The following is a 10,029-nucleotide window of genomic DNA, read 5'->3' as shown; positions in this document are numbered from 1 at the left end:
CCCATAGAAGTGGCTCCGTGACCTAAAGGATCCTTTCCTGTCACTAAGATGAATGCTTCTGTATTGAATCTATAATGTTCCAATTTCATGTAATGAATCACTGCTACTGGCTTGGCATAAAACAATATGAAAATATGCAAGATGACAACACTATAAAATGATAAACCAAATATGAGTTTTTCATATCCAGTTTTTTGTTTCCAGGACATTCTGGGGTTTTGGTTATGGTTTTGTTTCAACATGGGTCAATACGTGTTTAGAAATATTTTGCAAAACAGAAGTTCTAAGATTTGACAAGCTCTGCAAAGTAAATAAAAGAGGTTTTAAACATGCATAATTTTTTATGCTGAGATAGAGCGCAAGCAAGATTTGGTGTGCAGGTCTAGTTATAGAGATGAGGTATTTCGTGTCTGATATTCTGTCCCTCAGATCATTCGTTCCAACATACCCATTGCTCTGATGTGGACTAAGTGAAAGCAGCAAATGATTATGCATCTTCTTAGCAGGGCTAAGCTCCCTGTCACTAGGAATAAATCTGTTTTTCATTGGTGTTAACTTCTGAAATATCCTATATTACCTTTTCTAAAGGGTCTTTTGGAAAGCCCGTTCCTCATGTAATCTGTCTGTAAGCTCGAGGCTGCTGTCACTGTTCAGCAGAGCAAGTGCCCGAGGGGCCACATGCGATGCTGGGGTCAGCCTTCCTATCTGAGCCGTTGTGCAGCTGCAGACAAACAGCAAGGTCAGTAACACGGCTCAGCGCAGGGAATTTATTACATGGGAAGTAATCTTGCAAATATGCCGGCTTCTTGCTGGACTCTTGCTGATGGCATTAGTTTTTGAAAGTCATTCCTAGTGGAATCTCAGGGGCAACGAGACATTAACCCACAAAGCTGATGGACGTTCACTGAGCAGCGTGGGCTGGCTCACACTGCAGTCACCAGGCTGGGCTTCCAGGGGGGCCACTAGGGGCAGGGACCCATGGAGCAGGGATGGCATCAGAGTTCCTGCATTGCCTTGCTGTCTGCGGGTCCAGGTGTAGCTGTGAGCAAAGGAACTCTACTTGCTAACATTTCCAAACAATAGCTGCCTTCTCATCGGTTTTTCTTTAGTTCTTCATTTTTTCAGTGTTTTCAAAGAGTCTAGCCTTAAAGCAGTGTCCAGGTCAGCAGATTAAAAGAGATTGTTGTCACCAGAATTCAGTGGGAGGAACTTCCCTGAAATGATGATGATGAATGCTGATCTGGGAGGAAGCCAAGTTAACAGTTTTTATCAGTGCTGTATAAGAAGGCAGTAGAACTCTAATTACCAGTGCTTAATGAGCATCCCAGCACTATACCAGGGAGGACGACTACCCTGGATCTTGTGGCTGTTAAAGATGAGATTTAAAAAAAAAAAGGGGGGTTTCAGTCTTTTGGCTTCTTGATGCCACTTGCTTCCTGCCAAGCCAGCCCTGCCATAAAGCACAGCCTTCATTAGCACTGCAGCTGCCAGGCAAGAGGCATGAATTCCTGGGAATGAAACCTCCATGTTTCAGAAAATTAGGGGTTTTTCAGGTAAAAAATAGCCTAAATGGTGGATCGAGAGCATGGTCCAACCTGATCTTCAGCTAGTATGAAAAGACAGAGACTGTGGACCTGTGCTGTCGAAGAAAATCATTTGAAGCTTCAGCCAAAAAGGTTTCAAATAAATACATAAATCTTAAACAACAAAAACCAATGCTTCCAGAATGCCAGACACCTTTCTCCTAAGGAGGATCTTTAATTTACTGCTGACTTTATATTAGGATTTTAGATAACTTCTGAGGTGATGTTAACGTTCACTGATGACAGAGCATTCCTTGAAGGAGTAGGAGGCCTGCAGATCTCATCAGCTTCATTTCTGCACTCTTTGGACTGTGGTTCATGCTTCAGCCAGACAGCCATGTCTCTGGCATATTGGTTCTTGCAGGTTGCAAGTGGATGTATGGCCACACTTCACCAGAAACAGCTGCATCAGATTTTTGTATTTGTTTTCACTTGGAAGGCAGGGAATAGAAACACATTGATTTAGTAGACAGAGCTACATGAGAAACAGAGAAATGTGTTTTTGTGAGCTTATATATTCTGGAGTGTGATAGGTATTGGGTAATATTATTGTTTCATCTATGGAATTCCGCAAAATGGATCATCCAAGCTTTTGTCCAATTGCCTGACTTTGGAAAAAAAAATAATTCCTGAGAGCAAGTAATATCTCATTACGCCAAGTCAGCTGACATTAAAATAAAATTGATGTGATGAATAAAATCAGGAATCAATTTTTATGTTTGAAATTCATTTGCTGAATAGGGAACCACTGAACGTTGCCATAATTAGCGCATTCCTCAGAAACCTATTGATGCATCTTTTTCAGGGCTGAATTCCCCAGGCAGTTAATAGTTTCTGATAGTTCACCATCATCAGCCGTGTCAGGAGCACAGCTTTAACACTGGTGCCAAGAATGGGGCCAGAACATTTCCAGATCTACGAAGGAGCTCACTGTAGTTGGATTTTCGCCTGATCTCCACTTCATTAAACAAAAGTGAGGTTACTTGTGGGTTGTTTTCTGGGCTTGTTGGTGTTCCCAGGACAGTAAACTGAGGTCTGAGGCTAACGGGCTCAATCCTATCTGCTGAAATGGGAAAAGCATGCATTTTCTCACAGAGGATTTCAGCGAGCCGCTCAAAGTGGACCATTGATTGCACATTCTGCCCCCATGCTGTCTCTGTCTGAAGGAGAGTTAGCATTCGTTGTGTCACTCAAAGTGAACTTTTACTGCCCACAACAACCCATTTCTGTAGCAAAGGTCAGATTTGTTATCTATCAGGATGTAGCAGCACAGTGGAGTAATGAGTTGCCTCAATGAACTGGCCTTTTTGCCTTCTGAATGGGCTTCTAAATCAAGCGGAGGGAGCATTGACTGAAAATCATTGGGTCTGTCTACCTGAAAGGTCATAGTCTGAAATACTGCAAGATAATTTCACCCTGGTTTATATAGCGAAGCAGTCTCTAGTACAAAACCCACCACCCACACCAGCTGTTCAGCTTGCTGGCCTTCCTGGGATTCACGATGGTGTTGGGAACAAAGGAAGGCTTTCACAGGCCTGAATTAGTGATGGCAAGATAGATAACAGTAACAGTTTGGAATTTCCTTTTTTTCTTCTCTTCCTATTTTTCTTTTTGAATAACAGAGCAGCGGGTAAAAAACCAAAGCCACACGCACCCCACAAAAGTAAAAGAGAGCACTTCATGTCTCACACAGCTCTCTCCAGAGGCAGGATGAAAGAAAAAGGAATAGGCCATGTCTGACGTATTTTAATGAAACGCAGAGACTCGTTTTAACGAAGCACTGGAAAGCAGCCAGCCTAGCGTAGTTAGGACATTGTAAGCCAAACAGGAAAAGTAAAAGACAGAAAGAATTCCATCCCTTTTTTGAACGGTATTCCTCTCTAAGGGTATCCGGGGAAGTTCTGTGCGGTTGTCACGGCATGTCTGCATGGCTACGTGAGAGAAGTCCCTCATTCCCAAGGGGCAGAAGGGTGAGGGTTGGGGACCAGCACGGCTCCATCCAGGCCTGCCTGTTAAGTCCTCCTGTGCCCGCTTGGGGAACAGTTTCTAAAGGTCAGTGAGCACCACAAATTCCGAATAACACATCCTGAATTTGGTTTGAAGAAAGTGGCTGGATTGTTCCCCGTTCTCCCACTGCAGGTGCAACTCAGGCCGTTCCTCAGTTGAAGTGATGCAAGAGAGCAGCTCTCCCCAGGGATGCCCAAACCCTCCTGCCCTTCTCTGCCATGGTAGCAGCTGGTGCCCCTGGCTCTGCTGGCAGCAGTTCAGCGCTGTGCCCGACTGCTCTGAGCTGGGTTTTGCACTGCACGCTGCCTGCTTTTATCTTCCATCACCTGGGGAGATTACAGTATTTAAATGTATCACATTTGAACAACATTAGGAGGAATAAAAGATTAAACTAAATGTAATAAAGAGATAAAGAAACATGCACCAGGTAGCATGCAAAGTTTAAATATTAAAAAAAAAAAAAGAGTTGAGGGAACTTTCGGTCCACCGGTCTCAAGATTTATTTCACATTATTACATTAACTTCAGGATTTAAATTTGGCTTTTGTTCCAAGTAAACTCCTTAAGGGGCTGTGGCTAATTTTCAACATATTTAAGAGTGTACACTGAGCCCTCCCAAAAGAGTAATTTCATTAATTGCTCAGTACTGCTCCTACTTGGATATATAATCCTTTTTTTAAATTACAAAGCATATTCAAGCCAAGACATCTTCCCTACATGCAGCACCATAAAAGATTACTTTCCATGATTCTGCTGCTGGTCCTCTTCAAGATATTTCTGAAGAGAGATCTGTTTATAGCAGTATGAATGTACAGATGATTTCTACAAGCCTTCACTTTAACCTTGGTTAAATAGCCAAGTTATTAAACAGTAATTCCTGGTGCTGGAAAGATATCGTGGTCGTCACCTCCATGAAGGAAGTCTCCGTCCTGGGCTGCAGCCCGTGGCAGTGCTGTGCTCCGTGGCACCGGGCAGCGTGCAGGCTGCTGTGCTGTGCTGGTGCAAGGGAACTGCTGCTCTCCCAGCTCAGGGCTATGGCTTTGACAGCGCTTGCTGATGTCCTGTGAACCGTAAGGTATATTCTAAGAGCACTTATCGTTTCACTGTCTTATCTGCCAGGGCAATTTGTGAGCGGCTTGTGAGGAAGAAACAAGAGCAGGGCTGAGGAGGACACCTGAAATTTTAGAGGAAAAAAAAAAAGTATTAGACAATGCTAACTCATCAAAATAGGCCATGAAATAGACCATAAGAGAGATGAAACAATAAGAGAAGCATCATAGTGGAAATAAGTATAGCATTATCCGTGTCAATCCGATACTTGCTTTCCAGTGGCTCCCAAACCTGCCTGATTTGAAAGCAATCTTTGACATTTGTGCTCCATTAAAGTATTTCTTGCCAGGAGATCAGTGCATGGTTTCTCAAATATTATTGAAGGCTCACATACTGCCTCTGAGGTAGGTCGGTGAAGTTATCTCATTTTTTCCAGATGAACAAACTACAGCATAGTGTACTAAGTGACTTTTTGTGTTCCCCAAGAGCACAGCAAGCAGCTTAAAACCAGGAGGGAGATCCTGAGAGTCCTGGTTGTATAACGTGCACTGCATCATCTCTGATTTAACAGAGTCCTGGTCAGTAACTTCTGTGCCTTAAATACCATTTCTGATCCTGAGTCAGATGTGTCTATACTTGGTGCTAGCCCATGTCCATATGCTCTTGCAGTAGATGTTCCTACCAAGCTCCTGGGAATCCCATGGTTTCATGGCATGACTCAGCCTGAGGGAAAGCCATGGTTTCTCTCAAGATAAAGGCAGTCCAAAGTCACTTCCACCCACACAGTACAGACATGGAAGCATCTGAACTGCAGCTCCTGTGGGGCACAGCATTGCCTCCCACAGCCACAGAAATGTGCACTGACTAGAAGTAATAAATTTGGGGTTAGATAAAATACATGTTAAGTAAAAAGTTTTGTCTGGGTACGTAGAGAGAATGGCTTTTTATTTGTAGGGGTTTGATTGATGGCATTGTGTTCCTACTGAAAAAGAAACCCCTAGTAAGCTTCCTTCTACAAAGCAAAGGGCAAAGCACAAATATTTTCTGGCTAAAAAATACAATCAGCCATTGGAAATAAAGAAAGAACTGAAAAAAAAAACCCACAGGGGTGTAAAGATCTGACTCAACTGATAGCTAGGTATTAAATATTAACAGCATTCCTAAGAATCAGGGCAATTACAAAGGGCTTCCCAAACTGAATTGTCCAAAATGACTGAGTCAGGAAGTTAAAACATCCTCATGCAAAGCAAACTGCATGCCAGCAAAGGTCGTTGCTGTTTCCTCAAAGGGTTTCGCTATTTCACTTTGCAAGTGACCCGTTTTTTCCAAAACCAGCTTTAGTATGCAGGCTTAATGGTCTCGGTCTGCATTAAGCAGAGAGGCTTTGAAACCAATTCCCTCCAAGTGTTGTTAACAAATAGTAACAGGTTATCAGGGTGTTGCTTGTAGCAGCTTTGCTGTGTGGTGCTGTATGGGAAGGCTGCAGCTGCCATGCTGTGGTTCAAGATCAGAGGGTTCGTGAGCCGTCTTTTCTGTGGCTTGCCTTTAAGGCCTCAGAAATAAAAGGATCGAAGGAAGAGCAAAGGAAGGATATTTTGGGGCTTCCATAGGAACAGTCACAGAATCACAGCCTGCTGTGAGCTTTCTGGGCTGTTGCACCTATTAACGTTACGTTGCTCTTTCAGGTTGGGATAGTAAAATTAATTTCTTTTATTACATCTGTATCCCATTAGCCTAGGATTTACTAAAACCACTACAACTGAGATGAAAAACTGAGAAGTTAGCAATAGCTTCCCTGGTGCGTGAGTAAATATACATCTATATTCAGAAGTCTGCTGATGATACTGCACAATATTGCATATTTTCTGCATTAGGCTGGAGCAACAGGAGCAGCAAGGTTCTAACTGCAGCTCAGATACCCTGCTCACACAGTGAGGGTGCGCTGTTAACTGAATCAAAGCTAAGACTAGGCACTACTTGAAGCTTATTACCATTCAAGTGAGACCAGTTAAAAAGCAAGCAGCTATTTAGAGCTGGTGACCTTGAGCTGTGAGGGCTGTACTATCAGATGCAGCTGGGTATTTGGCTCAGCTGAGTTAAATTAGGGGCTAGGCAGGGATGCAGTAATGGAGTTATATGTCAGGAGCTTCTGCATGAGAGTTTCTGTCTGTCCTGTTTTCAGTCCTTGTTCCTTGGGAAAAAAAATGGTTAGCGTACAGTGTGCTGTTGTCTGTGAGTGGTTAGAAATGCATTAGCTGTATTTCAATGTGTTTGTGTGCAGCAATAAAAAATTGTTTATCTGGGATGTCAGGAATGACATTCGTTTTCATTAACTTTAAGTAATGATACGTGACTTGGCTTTATTACCGTGCAGGTATATGTACTTTTAGTTTCTGTGCATGTGTAGATATGCAATTAAGACTGTTGGAAATTTCCCAAAACCTTGCTAGGAAAAACTTTTTAAGAGCTCATAGCAGGTATTTATTTTACGTTTTAAAAACTCAATAGGCTATAGTCGATCTGCCCTCTGTTAATCCATAGAGCAGGGAGCGAGCCAGACACTTAGCTGGGGTAATGTAGTGAGACTCTTCTGAAAACAACCATTAGGCTGCTGCTCTAAGAGGCTTAGGCTCAATTTCCTGATTTACTGCTGATCTCTTGCATAACCTTAGGCAAATTCCTTATTTCTAGATCCAATAGAAGGTTTACAGGCAGGAAACAAAGTTTGAGTCCTGGCAACGCACAGGTTTCCTGCTCAGTGTGTAAGAACAGGGTCCATGAAATGGAATACAAGAAATGCAGTGGTCTGACACTCAGCATCCTCACATAACTTCTCCATGGCTTTAGGCAGCCACTGGGATTGCAGACAGGACACAATCCTGTGTATTTCCAATGGGGATCCTCTGGTGCTGCGTACACTGACAGAGCAGCACCTGGTTTCTTACTGCTCCTCTGAGTTAGGGGCTGAGCTGCTCATGTCAGTCGTGACAAACGCCTTTGTGGGCATGCACAGAAAGCCAAAGCTTCCAGTCTCTACTCCAGCCCTAGCTGAGAGTGTGTAGCAATCATCAGGTTGCTGGAACTAGGCATCGGGAGAGGGACTTGGGAGAAATGAATGACTCTAACTTTGAATCTTCTTATTGTTGCTTTGTGACCCCAGAAAGGAAATGTGTTAAGGAGTGTAATGCACTCGGCTTCTGTAGCTATGAGAACCATGTAAATAGCTAAAATTAATAGATACCGTTGTAACTGTTTGAGCATCAGAGTGCTTTTTCGTGGTAGAAACAGCAGTTCATGGAGGCTGCTCCTCACGGCTGTCTTCGCAAACAGTTGAAATAACTTTAATATCCCAGTACCATGTGAAATATTTTAGGAAAAAATCCTGTGTTGGTGCTTTGTTACTCAGTGATAGCTGCAGTGACATTCCAGAGCTGAGCTGAAATTTCCCATTTGCATGCAGGACACGTAATGTCCATTAGGATGAGCATGCACTACATCCCAAACTGTTCTGTGCTTTTGGAAGCACCAATGGGATTCCTGCACTGTGTGAAACTGCACCTCTTAGTCTTAATGAGAATTATTTCCCACAGCATTAAATTGCTGGGAGCTGCGTGGTCCTGCGGAATGCCGGTGCTCCTGCTCCCTGGGTGAAGTGCACTGCAGGCGAATGTCTGACAAAAACATCACTGTGGGGATGCAGCCAGGCAGGAAGAATATGTTGAGGTTTGCAGCTGCTCTGGGCAGACTTTGAGAGATCTATACTGTAGGTTTCAGAAGAGCAAGCAGCAGTAATTCCCTCTGCCCCAGCACAGTGCAGGGCACACACGCTGTGTGGTTTCCCTCCGTGCTGAGCTCGGGGCCCACGGCAGCTCGCTGTGCCGCTGCTCAGTTACACGCGCTACAAAAAGCAGTGAGCTGAGATGCAACGTGCGGCTGTGAGCTCGAGGGGCAGCGCGTGTGATCCCTCGGCTCCAGAGTACCCCGGGCTGAGCGTGACGCACGTGGCAATGCCATAAATCTCCATTAATGTGTTACTCTGCTGGCAGCAGCCATGCAGAAGCCCGCAGGCACCAGGCCGCAGCCGCTAACAAGGCAGGAGGGAGGTGGAAGGAATTAGGTGTGAGCGTGCTCCTCCCCAGAAGAGGGCCCAGCAGACAGCATTTCTGTGTTCACATTCTGAAAATGGGCAAAATGCTGCCTCTTGTAGCAGCAGGGAAAGACATTTTCAGCGTTGAGTCACAGCATTAAAATTTGCGTTTGTTTCTTCTGTCAGCTGACGGGGTACAGGTGAGCCTCGTGGCTCTGTGTATCATCCAGGCAGTTGGCAGTGTCTTCTCTGGCAGCACGAAAACCACCAGCCCCAGGTGGGTTCCAGCTCCAACGTGGCTGCATCAGTCACCTGCTGTGTGGGAGCTGAGGGGTCTTCCAGGCAAGAGGGGAGGTGGAACAGGGACAGGTCATCCAGGGAGGATGGTTGCTGTGTCCCCAGGCATCACAGCCTCCACAGGAACTTGGCTTTTGGTTATTCCCTGGCTGCAGCAGCCAGCTGTGCTCGTGGGCTACAGAGATGGTTTCGGATAGAGCTTCCCAAGTAACCCATGTGGATGTGTCTTGTGGTAATAAAGCAAACAGGGTGAGTTTTGGCAGGCCCCTATGGCTCTGTATTCGCTGTGGGACAAAGGCAGTGGTGGTGATGGTGGTTGTTTAACTTCCTCGTAGCTCCAAGACAACTACTACACGGTGTGACCTACAGCTCTGGGGAATTTTTCTGCCATCTGATCAGAGAATGCTGATTTTGACAAATCAAAGCTGTTCCAAGGAATCTATTGTCATTCAGTTCTAGTTCTGAAATTGTCAAAATATCTGATTCTGCATTCTCCAAATCGAACCCTAATGATTTTTTTTGTCTTGGAGTAATTTTTGAATTGACTCGAACATGAAATGTAGTTTGAGCTGTACTTTAATACAAGGGGGCGAGGAAACTGTATAGGAATTATAATACTGGCAAAACACTTGTCATTTTTATGATTCTAACGTGTGAAAAATACAAAATGCCTCATTCAGGAGAGGATTGTACCATAAATTGTGTGTGCGTGTGTTCAGTCAAACAAACAACACCATCACCAAACCCAGCCTGGAACACCTCCTTCACCTCAACCAGAAACACTCCCAAACTGATGCAGAGAACTTGTAACCAGCCGATCCTTTTTAATAACCAGCCATCTACTGAAGGGCAGTTTCTCCTCGGTCTGGCTGAGGCTGTGTATGCCATCATGACAAATGGGACCTGCTGAGACCTGACGGAACAGCTCTGTGAAGCAGCACGAGTGATGGAGAGCTGCAGCCTGTGGCACTTGCTGCTTCTTGCTTTCCTTTAAGAATAGCAACCT

This window comes from Numida meleagris, chromosome 17, assembly GCF_002078875.1.
Source record: "Numida meleagris isolate 19003 breed g44 Domestic line chromosome 17, NumMel1.0, whole genome shotgun sequence".
NCBI classification, from domain to species: Eukaryota; Metazoa; Chordata; class Aves; order Galliformes; family Numididae; genus Numida; species Numida meleagris.
This window is presented reverse-complemented; position numbering follows the sequence as displayed.